Source organism: Borostomias antarcticus (assembly GCF_949987555.1).
Source record: "Borostomias antarcticus genome assembly, chromosome: 1".
Lineage (NCBI taxonomy): Eukaryota > Metazoa > Chordata > Actinopteri > Stomiiformes > Stomiidae > Borostomias > Borostomias antarcticus.
In genome coordinates, this window is record NC_140234.1 from 20765592 (window position 1) to 20786021 (window position 20430).

The following is a 20430-nucleotide window of genomic DNA, read 5'->3' on the forward strand; positions in this document are numbered from 1 at the left end:
AACTATGCTACTATCAAACCAATGTGCTAGCTACTGTCCATCCCAACTATGCTACTATCAAACCAATGTGCTAGCTACTGTACATCCCAACTATGCTACTATCAAACCTATGTGCTAGTTACATCCCAACTATGCTACTATCAAACCAATGTGCTAGCTGCTGTACATCCCAACTATGCTACTATCAAACCTATGTGCTAGCTACATCCCAACTATGCTACTATCAAACCTATGTGCTAGCTACTGTACATCCCAACTATGCTACTATGAAACCAATGTGCTAGCTACTGTCCATCCCAACTATGCTACTATCAAACCAATGTGCTAGCTACTGTACATCCCAACTATGCTACTATCAATCCAATATGCTAGTTACTGTACATCCCAACTATGCTACTATCAATCCAATATGCTAGTTACTGTACATCCCAACTATGCTACTGTCAAACCAATGTGCTAGCTACTGTACATCCCAACTATGCTACTATCAAATCAATGTGCTAGCTGCTGTACATCTGAACTATGCTACTATCAAACCAATGTGCTAGCTACTGTACATCCCAACTATGCTACTATCCAACCTATGTGCTAGCTACATCCCAACTATGCTACTGTACATCCCAACTATGCTACTGTCAAACCAATGTGCTAGCTACTGTACATCCCAACTATGCTACTATCAAACCTACAGTATGTGCTAGCTACTGTACATCCCAGCTATGCTACTATCAAACCTATGTGCTAGCTAAATCCCAACTATGCTACTATCAAACCAATGTGCTAGCTTCTGTACATCCCAAAGATGCTACTATAAATCCAATGTGCTAGCTACCGTCCATCCCAACTATGCTACTATCAAACCTATGTGCTAGCTACATCCCAACTATGCTACTATCAAATCAATGTGCTAGCTGCTGTACATCCCAACTATGCTACTATCAAACCTATGTGCTAGCTACTGTACATCCCAACTATGCTACTATCAAACCTATGTGCTAGCTACTGTACATCCCAACTATGCTACTATCAAACCTATGTGCTAGCTACATCCCAACTATGCTACTATCAAACCTATGTGCTAGCTACTGTACATCCCAACTATGCTACTATCAAACCAATGTGCTAGCTACTGTCCATCCCAACTATGCTACTATCAAACCAATGTGCTAGCTACTGTACATCCCAACTATGCTACTATCAAACCTATGTGCTAGTTACATCCCAACTATGCTACTATCAAACCAATGTGCTAGCTGCTGTACATCCCAACTATGCTACTATCAAACCTATGTGCTAGCTACATCCCAACTATGCTACTATCAAACCTATGTGCTAGCTACTGTACATCCCAACTATGCTACTTTGAAACCAATGTGCTAGCTACTGTACATCCCAACTATGCTACTATCAAACCAATGTGCTAGCTACTGTACATCCCAACTATGCTACTATCAATCCAATATGCTAGTTACTGTACATCCCAACTATGCTACTATCAAACCTATGTACTAGCTTCTGTACATCCCAAAGATGCTACTATCAAACCTATGTGCTAGCTACTGTACATCCCAACTATGCTACTATCAAACCAATGTGCTAGCTACTGTACATCTGAACTATGCTACTATCAAACCAATGTGCTAGCTACTGAACATCCCAACTATGCTACTATCCAACCTATGTGCTAGCTAATGTACATCCCAACTATGCTTCTATCAAACCAATGTGCTAGCTACTGTCCATTCCAACTATGCTGCTATCAAACCAATGTGCTAGCTACTGTACATCCCAACTATGCTACTATCAAACCTATGTGCTAGCTACTGTACATCCCAACTATGCTACTATCAAACCTATGTGCTAGCTACATCCCAACTATGCTACTATCAAACCTATGTGCTAGCTACTGTACATCCCAACTATGCTACTATCAAACCTATGTGCTAGTTACATCCCAACTATGCTACTATCAAACCAATGTGCTAGCTGCTGTACATCCCAACTATGCTACTATCAAACCTATGTGCTAGCTACATCCCAACTATGCTACTATCAAACCTATGTGCTAGCTACTGTACATCCCAACTATGCTACTATGAAACCAATGTGCTAGCTACTGTCCATCCCAACTATGCTACTATCAAACCAATGTGCTAGCTACTGTACATCCCAACTATGCTACTATCAATCCAATATGCTAGTTACTGTACATCCCAACTATGCTACTATCAATCCAATATGCTAGTTACTGTACATCCCAACTATGCTACTGTCAAACCAATGTGCTAGCTACTGTACATCCCAACTATGCTACTATCAAATCAATGTGCTAGCTGCTGTACATCTGAACTATGCTACTATCAAACCAATGTGCTAGCTACTGTACATCCCAACTATGCTACTATCCAACCTATGTGCTAGCTACATCCCAACTATGCTACTGTACATCCCAACTATGCTACTGTCAAACCAATGTGCTAGCTACTGTACATCCCAACTATGCTACTATCAAACCTACAGTATGTGCTAGCTACTGTACATCCCAGCTATGCTACTATCAAACCTATGTGCTAGCTAAATCCCAACTATGCTACTATCAAACCAATGTGCTAGCTTCTGTACATCCCAAAGATGCTACTATAAATCCAATGTGCTAGCTACCGTCCATCCCAACTATGCTACTATCAAACCTATGTGCTAGCTACATCCCAACTATGCTACTATCAAATCAATGTGCTAGCTGCTGTACATCCCAACTATGCTACTATCAAACCTATGTGCTAGCTACTGTACATCCCAACTATGCTACTATCAAACCTATGTGCTAGCTACTGTACATCCCAACTATGCTACTATCAAACCTATGTGCTAGCTACATCCCAACTATGCTACTATCAAACCTATGTGCTAGCTACTGTACATCCCAACTATGCTACTATCAAACCAATGTGCTAGCTACTGTCCATCCCAACTATGCTACTATCAAACCAATGTGCTAGCTACTGTACATCCCAACTATGCTACTATCAAACCTATGTGCTAGTTACATCCCAACTATGCTACTATCAAACCAATGTGCTAGCTGCTGTACATCCCAACTATGCTACTATCAAACCTATGTGCTAGCTACATCCCAACTATGCTACTATCAAACCTATGTGCTAGCTACTGTACATCCCAACTATGCTACTTTGAAACCAATGTGCTAGCTACTGTACATCCCAACTATGCTACTATCAAACCAATGTGCTAGCTACTGTACATCCCAACTATGCTACTATCAATCCAATATGCTAGTTACTGTACATCCCAACTATGCTACTATCAAACCTATGTACTAGCTTCTGTACATCCCAAAGATGCTACTATCAAACCTATGTGCTAGCTACTGTACATCCCAACTATGCTACTATCAAACCAATGTGCTAGCTACTGTACATCTGAACTATGCTACTATCAAACCAATGTGCTAGCTACTGAACATCCCAACTATGCTACTATCCAACCTATGTGCTAGCTAATGTACATCCCAACTATGCTTCTATCAAACCAATGTGCTAGCTACTGTCCATTCCAACTATGCTGCTATCAAACCAATGTGCTAGCTACTGTACATCCCAACTATGCTACTATCAAACCTATGTGCTAGCTACTGTACATCCCAACTATGCTACTATCAAACCTATGTGCTAGCTACATCCCAACTATGCTACTATCAAACCTATGTGCTAGCTACTGTACATCCCAACTATGCTACTATCAAACCAATGTGCTAGCTACTGTCCATCCCAACTATGCTACTATCAAACCAATGTGCTAGCTACTGTCCATCCCAACTATGCTACTATCAAACCTATGTGCTAGTTACATCCCAACTATGCTACTATCAAACCAATGTGCTAGCTGCTGTACATCCCAACTATGCTACTATCAAACCTATGTGCTAGCTACTGTACATCCCAACTATGCTACTATCAAACCTATGTGCTAGCTACTGTACATCCCAACTATGCTACTATCAAACCTATGTGCTAGCTACATCCCAACTATGCTACTATCAAACCAACGTGCTAGCTTCTGTCCATCCCAACTATGCTACTATCAAACCAATGTGCTAGCTACTGTACATCCCAACTATGCTACTATCAAACCTATGTGCTAGTTACATCCCAACTATGCTACTATCAAACCAAAGTGCTAGCTGCTGTACATCCCAACTATGCTACTATCAAACCTATGTGCTAGCTACATCCCAACTATGCTACTATCAAACCTATGTGCTAGCTACTGTACATCCCAACTATGCTACTATCAAACCTATGTGCTAGCTTCTGTACATCCCAACTATGCTACTATCAAACCAATGTGCTAGCTACTGTCCATCCCAACTATGCTACTATCAAACCAATGTGCTAGCTACTGTACATCCCAACAATGCTACTGTCAAACCAATGTGCTAGCTACTGTACATCCCAACTATGCTACTATCAAACCTATGTGCTAGCTTCTGTACATCCCAAAGATGCTACTATAAATCCAATGTGCTAGCTACTGTACATCCCAACTATGCTACTAGCAAACCTATGTGCTAGCTACTGTACATCCCAACTATGCTACTATCAAACCTATGTGCTAGCTACATCCCAACTATGCTACTATCAAACCAATGTGCTAGCTACTGTCCATCCCAACTATGCTACTATCAAACCTATGTGCTAGCTACATCCCAACTATGCTACTATCAAATCAATGTGCTAGCTGCTGTACATCCCAACTATGCTACTATCAAACCTATGTGCTAGCTACTGTACATCCCAACTATGCTACTATCAAACCTATGTGCTAGCTACTGTACATCCCAACTATGCTACTATCAAACCTATGTGCTAGCTACATCCCAACTATGCTACTATCAAACCTATGTGCTAGCTACTGTACATCCCAACTATGCTACTATCAAACCAATGTGCTAGCTACTGTCCATCCCAACTATGCTACTATCAAACCAATGTGCTAGCTACTGTACATCCCAACTATGCTACTATCAAACCTATGTGCTAGTTACATCCCAACTATGCTACTATCAAACCAATGTGCTAGCTGCTGTACATCCCAACTATGCTACTATCAAACCTATGTGCTAGCTACATCCCAACTATGCTACTATCAAACCTATGTGCTAGCTACATCCCAACTATGCTACTATGAAACCAATGTGCTAGCTACTGTACATCCCAACTATGCTACTATCAAACCAATGTGCTAGCTACTGTACATCCCAACTATGCTACTATCAATCCAATATGCTAGTTACTGTACATCCCAACTATGCTACTGTCAAACCAATGTGCTAGCTACTGTACATCCCAACTATGCTACTATCAAACCTATGTACTAGCTTCTGTACATCCCAAAGATGCTACTATCAAACCTATGTGCTAGCTACTGTACATCCCAACTATGCTACTATCAAACCAATGTGCTAGCTACTGTACATCTGAACTATGCTACTATCAAACCAATGTGCTAGCTACTTTACATCCCAACTATGCTACTATCCAACCTATGTGCTAGCTAATGTACATCCCAACTATGCTTCTATCAAACCAATGTGCTAGCTACTGTCCATCCCAACTATGCTGCTATCAAACCAATGTGCTAGCTACTGTCCATCCCAACTATGCTACTATCAAACCTATGTGCTAGCTTCTGTACATCCCAAAGATGCTACTATAAATCCAATGTGCTAGCTACTGTACATCCCAACTATGCTACTATCAAACCTATGTGCTAGCTACTGTACATCCCAACTATGCTACTATCAAACCTATGTGCTAGCTACATCCCAACTATGCTACTATCAAACCTATGTGCTAGCCACTGTACATCCCAACTATGCTACTATCAAACCTATGTGCTAGCCACTGTACATCCCAACTATGCTACTATCAAACCTATGTGCTAGCTACTGTACATCCCAACTATGCTACTATCAAACCAATGTGCTAGCTACTGTACATCCCAACTATGCTACTATCAATCCAATATGCTAGTTACTGTACATCCCAACTATGCTACTATCAATCCAATATGCTAGTTACTGTACATCCCAACTATGCTACTGTCAAACCAATATGCTAGCTACTGTACATCCCAACTATGCTACTATCAAATCAATGTGCTAGCTGCTGTACATCTGAACTATGCTTCTATCAAACCAATGTGCTAGCTACTGTACATCCCAACTATACTGCTATCAAACCAATGTGCTAGCTACTGTCCATCCCAACTATGCTGCTATCAAACCAATGTGCTAGCTACTGTCCATCCCAACTATGCTACTATCAAACCTATGTGCTAGCTTCTGTACATCCCAAAGATGCTACTATAAATCCAATGTGCTAGCTACTGTACATCCCAACTATGCTACTATCAAACCTATGTGCTAGCTACTGTACATCCCAACTATGCTACTATCAAACCTATGTGCTAGTTACATCCCAACTATGCTACTATCAAACCAATGTGCTAGCTGCTGTACATCCCAACTATGCTACTATCAAACCTATGTGCTAGCTACATCCCAACTATGCTACTATCAAACCTATGTGCTAGCTACATCCCAACTATGCTACTATGAAACCAATGTGCTAGCTACTGTCCATCCCAACTATGCTACTATCAAACCAATGTGCTAGCTACTGTACATCCCAACTATGCTACTATCAATCCAATATGCTAGTTACTGTACATCCCAACTATGCTACTATCAATCCAATATGCTAGTTACTGTACATCCCAACTATGCTACTGTCAAACCAATGTGCTAGCTACTGTACATCCCAACTATGCTACTATCAAATCAATGTGCTAGCTGCTGTACATCTGAACTATGCTACTATCAAACCAATGTGCTAGCTACTGTACATCCCAACTCTGCTACTATCAAACCTATGTGCTTGCTACTGTACATCCCAACTATGCTACTATCAAACCTTTGTGCTAGCTACATCCCAACTATGCTACTATCAAACCTATGTGCTAGCTACTGTACATCCCAACTATGCTACTATCAAACCAATGTGCTAGCTACTGTCCATCCCAACTATGCTACTATCAAACCAATGTGCTAGCTACTGTACATCCCAACTATGCTACTATCAAACCTATGTGCTAGTTACATCCCAACTATGCTACTATCAAACCAATGTGCTAGCTGCTGTACATCCCAACTATGCTACTATCAAACCTATGTGCTAGCTACATCCCAACTATGCTACTATCAAACCTATGTGCTAGCTACTGTACATCCCAACTATGCTACTATCAAACCAATGTGCTAGCTACTGTACATCCCAACTATGCTACTATCAAACCTATGTGCTAGTTACATCCCAACTATGCTACTATCAAACCAATGTGCTAGCTGCTGTACATCCCAACTATGCTACTATCAAACCTATGTGCTAGCTACATCCCAACTATGCTACTATCAAACCTATGTGCTAGCTACTGTACATCCCAACTATGCTACTATGAAACAAATGTGCTAGCTACTGTACATCCCAACTATGCTACTATCAAACCAATGTGCTAGCTACTGTACATCCCAACTATGCTACTATCAATCCAATATGCTAGTTACTGTACATCCCAACTATGCTACTGTCAAACCAATGTGCTAGCTACTGTACATCCCAACTATGCTACTATCAAACCTATGTGCTAGCTTCTGTACATCCCAAAGATGCTACTATCAAACCTATGTGTTAGCTACTGTACATCCCAACTATGCTACTATCAAACCAATGTGCTAGCTACTGTACATCCCAACTATGCTACTATCAAACCAATGTGCTAGTTACTGTCCATCCCAACTATGCTTCTATCAAACCAATGTGCTAGCTACTGTACATCCCAACTATACTGCTATCAAACCAATGTGCTAGCTACTGTCCATCCCAACTATGCTGCTATCAAACCAATGTGCTAGCTACTGTCCATCCCAACTATGCTACTATCAAACCTATGTGCTAGCTTCTGTACATCCCAAATATGCTACTATAAATCCAATGTGCTAGCTACTGTACATCCCAACTATGCTACTATCAAACCTATGTGCTAGCTACTGTACATCCCAACTATGCTACTATCAAACCTATGTACTAGCTTCTGTACATCCCAAAGATGCTACTATCAAACCTATGTGCTAGCTACTGTACATCCCAACTATGCTACTATCAAACCAATGTGCTAGCTGCTGTACATCTGAACTATGCTACTATCAAACCAATGTGCTAGCTACTGTACATCCCAACTCTGCTACTATCAAACCTATGTGCTTGCTACTGTACATCCCAACTATGCTACTATCAAACCTTTGTGCTAGCTACATCCCAACTATGCTACTATCAAACCTATGTGCTAGCTACTGTACATCCCAACTATGCTACTATCAAACCAATGTGCTAGCTACTGTCCATCCCAACTATGCTACTATCAAACCAATGTGCTAGCTACTGTACATCCCAACTATGCTACTATCAAACCTATGTGCTAGTTACATCCCAACTATGCTACTATCAAACCAATGTGCTAGCTGCTGTACATCCCAACTATGCTACTATCAAACCTATGTGCTAGCTACATCCCAACTATGCTACTATCAAACCTATGTGCTAGCTACTGTACATCCCAACTATGCTACTATCAAACCAATGTGCTAGCTACTGTACATCCCAACTATGCTACTATCAAACCTATGTGCTAGTTACATCCCAACTATGCTACTATCAAACCAATGTGCTAGCTGCTGTACATCCCAACTATGCTACTATCAAACCTATGTGCTAGCTACATCCCAACTATGCTACTATCAAACCTATGTGCTAGCTACTGTACATCCCAACTATGCTACTATGAAACAAATGTGCTAGCTACTGTACATCCCAACTATGCTACTATCAAACCAATGTGCTAGCTACTGTACATCCCAACTATGCTACTATCAATCCAATATGCTAGTTACTGTACATCCCAACTATGCTACTGTCAAACCAATGTGCTAGCTACTGTACATCCCAACTATGCTACTATCAAACCTATGTGCTAGCTTCTGTACATCCCAAAGATGCTACTATCAAACCTATGTGTTAGCTACTGTACATCCCAACTATGCTACTATCAAACCAATGTGCTAGCTACTGTACATCCCAACTATGCTACTATCAAACCAATGTGCTAGTTACTGTCCATCCCAACTATGCTTCTATCAAACCAATGTGCTAGCTACTGTACATCCCAACTATACTGCTATCAAACCAATGTGCTAGCTACTGTCCATCCCAACTATGCTGCTATCAAACCAATGTGCTAGCTACTGTCCATCCCAACTATGCTACTATCAAACCTATGTGCTAGCTTCTGTACATCCCAAATATGCTACTATAAATCCAATGTGCTAGCTACTGTACATCCCAACTATGCTACTATCAAACCTATGTGCTAGCTACTGTACATCCCAACTATGCTACTATCAAACCTATGTGCTAGCTACATCCCAACTATGCTACTATCAAACCTATGTGCTAGCTACTGTACATCCCAATTATGCTACTATCAAACCAATGTGCTAGCTACTGTCCATCCCAACTATGCTACTATCAAACCAATGTGCTAGCTACTGTACATCCCAACTATGCTACTATCAAACCTATGTGCTAGTTACATCCCAACTATGCTACTATCAGACCAATGTGCTAGCTGCTGTACATCCCAACTATGCTACTATCAAACCTATGTGCTAGCTACATCCCAACTATGCTACTATCAAACCTATGTGCTAGCTACTGTCCATCCCAACTATGCTACTATCAAACCAATTTGCTAGCTACTGTACATCCCAACTATGCTACTATCAATCCAATATGCTAGTTACTGTACATCCCAACTATGCTACTATCAATCCAATATGCTAGTTACTGTACATCCCAACTATGCTACTGTCAAACCAATGTGCTAGCTACTGTAAATCCCAACTATGCTACTATCCAACCTATGTGCTAGCTAATGTACATCCCAACTATGCTTCTATCAAACCAATGTGCTAGCTACTGTACATCCCAACTATGCTGCTATCAAACCAATGTGCTAGCTACTGTCCATCCCAACTATGCTACTATCAAACCTATGTGCTAGCTTCTGTACATCCCAAAGATGCTACTATAAATCCAATGTGCTAGCTACTGTACATCCCAACTATGCTACTATCAAACCTTTGTGCTAGCTACATCCCAACTATGCTACTATCAAACCTATGTGCTAGCTACTGTCCATCCCAACTATGCTACTATCAAACCAATGTGCTAGCTACTGTACATCCCAACTATGCTACTATCAAACCTATGTGCTAGTTACATCCCAACTATGCTACTATCAAACCAATGTGCTAGCTGCTGTACATCCCAACTATGCTACTATCAAACCTATGTGCTAGCTACATCCCAACTATGCTACTATCAAACCTATGTGCTAGCTACTGTACATCCCAACTATGCTACTATCAAACCAATGTGCTAGCTACTGTACATCCCAACTATGCTACTATCAAACCTATGTGCTAGTTACATCCCAACTATGCTACTATCAAACCAATGTGCTAGCTGCTGTACATCCCAACTATGCTACTATCAAACCTATGTGCTAGCTACATCCCAACTATGCTACTATCAAACCTATGTGCTAGCTACTGTACATCCCAACTATGCTACTATGAAACAAATGTGCTAGCTACTGTACATCCCAACTATGCTACTATCAAACCAATGTGCTAGCTACTGTACATCCCAACTATGCTACTATCAATCCAATATGCTAGTTACTGTACATCCCAACTATGCTACTGTCAAACCAATGTGCTAGCTACTGTACATCCCAACTATGCTACTATCAAACCTATGTGCTAGCTTCTGTACATCCCAAAGATGCTACTATCAAACCTATGTGTTAGCTACTGTACATCCCAACTATGCTACTATCAAACCAATGTGCTAGCTACTGTACATCCCAACTATGCTACTATCAAACCAATGTGCTAGTTACTGTCCATCCCAACTATGCTTCTATCAAACCAATGTGCTAGCTACTGTACATCCCAACTATACTGCTATCAAACCAATGTGCTAGCTACTGTCCATCCCAACTATGCTGCTATCAAACCAATGTGCTAGCTACTGTCCATCCCAACTATGCTACTATCAAACCTATGTGCTAGCTTCTGTACATCCCAAATATGCTACTATAAATCCAATGTGCTAGCTACTGTACATCCCAACTATGCTACTATCAAACCTATGTGCTAGCTACTGTACATCCCAACTATGCTACTATCAAACCTATGTGCTAGCTACATCCCAACTATGCTACTATCAAACCTATGTGCTAGCTACTGTACATCCCAATTATGCTACTATCAAACCAATGTGCTAGCTACTGTCCATCCCAACTATGCTACTATCAAACCAATGTGCTAGCTACTGTACATCCCAACTATGCTACTATCAAACCTATGTGCTAGTTACATCCCAACTATGCTACTATCAGACCAATGTGCTAGCTGCTGTACATCCCAACTATGCTACTATCAAACCTATGTGCTAGCTACATCCCAACTATGCTACTATCAAACCTATGTGCTAGCTACTGTCCATCCCAACTATGCTACTATCAAACCAATTTGCTAGCTACTGTACATCCCAACTATGCTACTATCAATCCAATATGCTAGTTACTGTACATCCCAACTATGCTACTATCAATCCAATATGCTAGTTACTGTACATCCCAACTATGCTACTGTCAAACCAATGTGCTAGCTACTGTAAATCCCAACTATGCTACTATCCAACCTATGTGCTAGCTAATGTACATCCCAACTATGCTTCTATCAAACCAATGTGCTAGCTACTGTACATCCCAACTATGCTGCTATCAAACCAATGTGCTAGCTACTGTCCATCCCAACTATGCTACTATCAAACCTATGTGCTAGCTTCTGTACATCCCAAAGATGCTACTATAAATCCAATGTGCTAGCTACTGTACATCCCAACTATGCTACTATCAAACCTATGTGCTAGCTACTGTACATCCCAACTATGCTACTATCAAACCTATGTGCTAGCTACATCCCAACTATGCTACTATCAAACCTATGTGCTAGCCACTGTACATCCCAACTATGCTACTATCAAACCAATGTGCTAGCTACTGTACATCCCAACTATGCTACTATCAAACCTATGTGCTAGCTACTGTACATCCCAACTATGCTACTATCAAACCTATGTGCTAGCTACATCCCAACTATGCTACTATCAAACCTATGTGCTAGCCACTGTACATCCCAACTATGCTACTATCAAACCTATGTGCTAGCCACTGTACATCCCAACTATGCTACTATCAAACCTATGTGCTAGCTACTGTACATCCCAACTATGCTACTATCAAACCAATGTGCTAGCTACTGTACATCCCAACTATGCTACTATCAATCCAATATGCTAGTTACTGTACATCCCAACTATGCTACTATCAATCCAATATGCTAGTTACTGTACATCCCAACTATGCTACTGTCAAACCAATGTGCTAGCTACTGTACATCCCAACTATGCTACTATCAAATCAATGTGCTAGCTGCTGTACATCTGAACTATGCTACTATCAAACCAATGTGCTAGCTACTGTACATCCCAACTATGCTACTATCAAACCTATGTGCTTGCTACTGTACATCCCAACTATGCTACTATCAAACCTATGTGCTAGCTACATCCCAACTATGCTACTATCAAACCTATGTGCTAGCTACTGTACATCCCAACTATGCTACTATCAAACCAATGTGCTAGCTACTGTCCATCCCAACTATGCTACTATCAAACCAATGTGCTAGCTACTGTACATCCCAACTATGCTACTATCAAACCTATGTGCTAGTTACATCCCAACTATGCTACTATCAAACCAATGTGCTAGCTGCTGTACATCCCAACTATGCTACTATCAAACCTATGTGCTAGCTACATCCCAACTATGCTACTATCAAACCTATGTGCTAGCTACATCCCAACTATGCTACTATGAAACCAATGTGCTAGCTACTGTCCATCCCAACTATGCTACTATCAAACCAATGTGCTAGCTACTGTACATCCCAACTATGCTACTATCAATCCAATATGCTAGTTACTGTACATCCCAACTATGCTACTATCAATCCAATATGCTAGTTACTGTACATCCCAACTATGCTACTGTCAAACCAATGTGCTAGCTACTGTACATCCCAACTATGCTACTATCAAATCAATGTGCTAGCTGCTGTACATCTGAACTATGCTACTATCAAACCAATGTGCTAGCTACTGTACATCCCAACTATGCTACTATCAAACCAATGTGCTAGCTACATCCCAACTATGCTACTATCAAACCTATGTGCTAGCTACTGTACATCCCAACTATGCTACTATCAAACCAATGTGCTAGCTACTGTCCATCCCAACTATGCTACTATCAAACCAATGTGCTAGCTACTGTACATCCCAACTATGCTACTATCAAACCTATGTGCTAGTTACATCCCAACTATGCTACTATCAAACCAATGTGCTAGCTGCTGTACATCCCAACTATGCTACTATCAAACCTATGTGCTAGCTACATCCCAACTATGCTACTATCAAACCTATGTGCTAGCTACTGTACATCCCAACTATGCTACTATCAAACCAATGTGCTAGCTACTGTACATCCCAACTATGCTACTATCAAACCTATGTGCTAGTTACATCCCAACTATGCTACTATCAAACCAATGTGCTAGCTGCTGTACATCCCAACTATGCTACTATCAAACCTATGTGCTAGCTACATCCCAACTATGCTACTATCAAACCTATGTGCTAGCTACTGTACATCCCAACTATGCTACTATGAAACAAATGTGCTAGCTACTGTACATCCCAACTATGCTACTATCAAACCAATGTGCTAGCTACTGTACATCCCAACTATGCTACTATCAATCCAATATGCTAGTTACTGTACATCCCAACTATGCTACTGTCAAACCAATGTGCTAGCTACTGTACATCCCAACTATGCTACTATCAAACCTATGTGCTAGCTTCTGTACATCCCAAAGATGCTACTATCAAACCTATGTGCTAGCTACTGTACATCCCAACTATGCTACTATCAAACCAATGTGCTAGCTACTGTACATCCCAACTATGCTACTATCAAACCAATGTGCTAGTTACTGTCCATCCCAACTATGCTTCTATCAAACCAATGTGCTAGCTACTGTACATCCCAACTATGCTGCTATCAAACCAATGTGCTAGCTACTGTCCATCCCAACTATGCTGCTATCAAACCAATGTGCTAGCTACTGTACATCCCAACTATGCTACTATCAAACCTATGTGCTAGTTACATCCCAACTATGCTACTATCAAACCAATGTGCTAGCTGCTGTACATCCCAACTATGCTACTATCAAACCTATGTGCTAGCTACATCCCAACTATGCTACTATCAAACCTATGTGCTAGCTACATCCCAACTATGCTACTATGAAACCAATGTGCTAGCTACTGTCCATCCCAACTATGCTACTATCAAACCAATGTGCTAGCTACTGTACATCCCAACTATGCTACTATCAATCCAATATGCTAGTTACTGTACATCCCAACTATGCTACTATCAATCCAATATGCTAGTTACTGTACATCCCAACTATGCTACTGTCAAACCAATGTGCTAGCTACTGTACATCCCAACTATGCTACTATCAAATCAATGTGCTAGCTGCTGTACATCTGAACTATGCTACTATCAAACCAATGTGCTAGCTACTGTACATCCCAACTATGCTACTATCAAACCTATGTGCTTGCTACTGTACATCCCAACTATGCTACTATCAAACCTTTGTGCTAGCTACATCCCAACTATGCTACTATCAAACCTATGTGCTAGCTACTGTACATCCCAACTATGCTACTATCAAACCAATGTGCTAGCTACTGTCCATCCCAACTATGCTACTATCAAACCAATGTGCTAGCTACTGTACATCCCAACTATGCTACTATCAAACCTATGTGCTAGTTACATCCCAACTATGCTACTATCAAACCAATGTGCTAGCTGCTGTACATCCCAACTATGCTACTATCAAACCTATGTGCTAGCTACATCCCAACTATGCTACTATCAAACCTATGTGCTAGCTACTGTACATCCCAACTATGCTACTATCAAACCAATGTGCTAGCTACTGTACATCCCAACTATGCTACTATCAAACCTATGTGCTAGTTACATCCCAACTATGCTACTATCAAACCAATGTGCTAGCTGCTGTACATCCCAACTATGCTACTATCAAACCTATGTGCTAGCTACATCCCAACTATGCTACTATCAAACCTATGTGCTAGCTACTGTACATCCCAACTATGCTACTATGAAACAAATGTGCTAGCTACTGTACATCCCAACTATGCTACTATCAAACCAATGTGCTAGCTACTGTACATCCCAACTATGCTACTATCAATCCAATATGCTAGTTACTGTACATCCCAACTATGCTACTGTCAAACCAATGTGCTAGCTACTGTACATCCCAACTATGCTACTATCAAACCTATGTGCTAGCTTCTGTACATCCCAAAGATGCTACTATCAAACCTATGTGCTAGCTACTGTACATCCCAACTATGCTACTATCAAACCAATGTGCTAGCTACTGTACATCCCAACTATGCTACTATCAAACCAATGTGCTAGTTACTGTCCATCCCAACTATGCTTCTATCAAACCAATGTGCTAGCTACTGTACATCCCAACTATGCTGCTATCAAACCAATGTGCTAGCTACTGTCCATCCCAACTATGCTGCTATCAAACCAATGTGCTAGCTACTGTACATCCCAACTATGCTACTATCAAACCTATGTGCTAGTTACATCCCAACTATGCTACTATCAAACCAATGTGCTAGCTGCTGTACATCCCAACTATGCTACTATCAAACCTATGTGCTAGCTACATCCCAACTATGCTACTATCAAACCTATGTGCTAGCTACATCCCAACTATGCTACTATCAAACCTATGTGCTAGCTACTGTACATCCCAATTATGCTACTATCAAACCAATGTGCTAGCTACTGTCCATCCCAACTATGCTACTATCAAACCAATGTGCTAGCTACTGTACATCCCAAATATGCTACTATCAAACCTATGTGCTAGTTACATCCCAACTATGCTACTATCAAACCAATGTGCTAGCTGCTGTACATCCCAACTATGCTACTATCAAACCTATGTGCTAGCTACATCCCAACTATGCTACTATCAAACATATGTGCTAGCTACTGTACATCCCAACTATGCTACTATCAAACCAATGTGCTAGCTACTGTACATCCCAACTATGCTACTATCAAACCTATGTGCTAGTTACATCCCAACTATGCTACTATCAAACCAATGTGCTAGCTGCTGTACATCCCAACTATGCTACTATCAAACCTATGTGCTAGCTACATCCCAACTATGCTACTATCAAACCTATGTGCTAGCTACTGTACATCCCAACTATGCTACTATAAAACAAATGTGCTAGCTACTGTACATCCCAACTATGCTACTATCAAACCAATGTGCTAGCTACTGTACATCCCAACTATGCTACTATCAATCCAATATGCTAGTTACTGTACATCCCAACTATGCTACTGTAAACCAATGTGCTAGCTACTGTACATCCCAACTATGCTACTATCAAACCTATGTGCTAGCTTCTGTACATCCCAAAGATGCTACTATCAAACCTATGTGCTAGCTACTGTACATCCCAACTATGCTACTATCAAACCAATGTGCTAGCTACTGTACATCCCAACTATGCTACTATCAAACCAATGTGCTAGTTACTGTCCATCCCAACTATGCTTCTATCAAACCAATGTGCTAGCTACTGTACATCCCAACTATGCTGCTATCAAACCAATGTGCTAGCTACTGTCCATCCCAACTATGCTGCTATCAAACCAATGTGCTAGCTACTGTCCATCCCAACTATGCTACTATCAAACCTATGTGCTAGCTTCTGTACATCCCAAAGATGCTACTATAAATCCAATGTGCTAGCTACTGTACATCCCAACTATGCTACTATCAAACCTATGTGCTAGCTACTGTACATCCCAACTATGCTACTATCAAACCTATGTGCTAGCTACATCCCAACTATGCTACTATCAAACCTATGTGCTAGCTACTGTACATCCCAATTATGCTACTATCAAACCAATGTGCTAGCTACTGTCCATCCCAACTATGCTACTATCAAACCAATGTGCTAGCTACTGTACATCCCAACTATGCTACTATCAAACCTATGTGCTAGTTACATCCCAACTATGCTACTATCAGACCAATGTGCTAGCTGCTGTACATCCCAACTATGCTACTATCAAACCTATGTGCTAGCTACATCCCAACTATGCTACTATCAAACCTATGTGCTAGCTACTGTCCATCCCAACTATGCTACTATCAAACCAATGTGCTAGCTACTGTACATCCCAACTATGCTACTATCAATCCAATATGCTAGTTACTGTACATCCCAACTATGCTACTATCAATCCAATATGCTAGTTACTGTACATCCCAACTATGCTACTGTCAAACCAATGTGCTAGCTACTGTAAATCCCAACTATGCTACTATCAAACCTATGTGCTAGCTTCTGCACATCCCAAAGATGCTACTATCAAACATATGTGCTAGCTACTGTACATCCCAACTATGCTACTATCAAACCAATGTGCTAGCTACTGTACATCTGAACTATGCTACTATCAAACCAATGTGCTAGCTACTGTCCATCCCAACTATGCTACAATGCTACTATCAAACCAATGTGCTAGCTACTGTCCATCCCAACTATGCTACTATCAAACCTATGTGCTAGTTACATCCCAACTATGCTACTATCAAACCTATGTGCTAGTTACATCCCAACTATGCTACTATCAAACCAATGTGCTAGCTGCTGTACATCCCAACTATGCTACTATCAAACCTATGTGCTAGCTTCTGTACATCCCAACTATGCTACTATCAAACCAATGTGCTAGCTACATCCCAACTATGCTACTATCAAACCAATGTGCTAGCTACATCCCAACTATGCTACTATCAAATCAATGTGCTAGCTGCTGTACATTCCAACTATGCTACTATCAAACCAATGTGCTAGCTACTGTACATCCCAACTATGCTACTATCAAACCAATGTGCTAGCTACTGTACATCCCAACTATGCTACTCTCAATCCAATATGCTAGCTACTGTACATCCCAACTATGCTACTATCAATCCAATATGCTAGTTACTGTACATCCCAACTATGCTACTGTCAAACCAATGTGCTAGCTACTGTACATCCCAACTATGCTACTATCAAACCAATGTGCTAGCTACTGTACATCTGAACTATGCTACTATCAAACCAATGTGCTAGCTACTGTACATCCCAACTATGCTACTATCCAACCTATGTGCTAGCTACATCCCAACTATGCTACTGTACATCCCAACTATGCTACTGTCAAACCAATGTGCTAGCTACTGTACATCCCAACTATGCTACTATCAAACCTACAGTATGTGCTAGCTACTGTACATCCCAACTATGCTACTATCAAACCTATGTGCTAGCTACATCCCAACTATGCTACTATCAAACCAATGTGCTAGCTACTGTACATCCCAACTATGCTACTATCAAACCTATGTGCTAGCTACATCCCAACTATGCTACTATCAAATCAATGTGCTAGCTGCTGTACATCCCAACTATGCTACTATCAAACCAATGTGCTAGTTACTGTACATCCCAACTATGCTACTAACAAACCAATGTGGAGTTATGAGTACTTCCTGTTTCACCAGTAGGTGGCGCTGTAAGTGTGACTCAATACCGACGCATAGATGTGTTTAGAATGCGACTTTCATGAAGCGTCAGCAATTTGGTGCAAATTGGATGATGTATGTAGTAGTTTTGAGGACTTCCTGTTTCACCAATAGGTGGCACTCTAAGTATGACGCAATACTGACAAATAGATGTGTTCAGGACAGAACCTTCATGAAGCGTGAGAAATATCGGACAAATCTGATAATTTATGGAAGAGTTATGAGGACTTCCTGTTTTATGGCGAAATGTCAAAATTGGGCGGGGCGCCACGGCAAGGGTGTTTGGTGAAAATTATAATTTTTTGATAACTTTTGATCACAAAGGTCTTAAGATGAAGTTGATCGGATGAAATCTGTAGGATGAGTTCGTTAAAGTACGAGGCATGGAAATGGTAAAAACAAGGAAAAAATGGCATATTAAGAGCAAAATGGCTGACTTCCTGTTGGATGTTGGGTATAGCTCCAAGAGACATTTTAGTGTGTCTCGATGATTTCGTTCGCCTACATCAAACTGAAAAGTGGGGCTCACCAATTAAAATTTTCCAGGGGGCGCTCTTGAGCCGTTTTGCCACGCCCATTTCCGTCACCCATGAAATATCAAAATTTTCACCGGGACTGACATATCTGCAAAGTTTCATGCGTTTTCATCTATGTTTAGGCCACCAAAAATGCTTTTTTTTGTTGCTGTATAACATTAACTTTTTTTTTTCTTTTAAACAACGTAGGTCTGTAAACCTAAAAAATAACGGAAAAAAATTATATAGCCTACAGGGCTTAATTAAGACTAATGGCGCGTTCCAGGCAACCCGTAATTCGTGTTTTTCCGACCTCCTACACGTGAAAATGCTCTGGAATGGCAGTCAAACCCGTAACTTCCCACCCGGCAACTGGGAGTACATCGATCTGTACGAGTTCACGGGTGGGAAGTTACGGGTTTGACTGCCATTCCAGAGCATTTTCACGTGTAGGAGGTCGGAAAAACACGAGTTACGAGTTGCCTGGAACGCGGCATTAACCTAACGTCACCAGTATCTAGGTAAATAAACTATCCGTTTCTGACAATACGATTGGTTGTTGCGGGAGGGATCCCAGCGCGTGTGGTGTGTGTGGGCGAACGAGGGAGAGAGGACGTGAAGGCAGCAAAAAAGTATTCTCTCGTCGTCTCGACTCTTGAGCTGAGAGCTCGCTTCCTTGTCAACACAATAATTCCCCAAATAACCAGAAAAAGTAGCTAGATTTGTCGATAGTCGCTTTTCATGAAATAAATCGCCAGGGGGGTCTGGAAAGTCGCTAAATCTAGAGACAAAGTCGTTAAGTTGGCATCACTGGAAGCGTGCACTGTGCAGTAAAGCGTG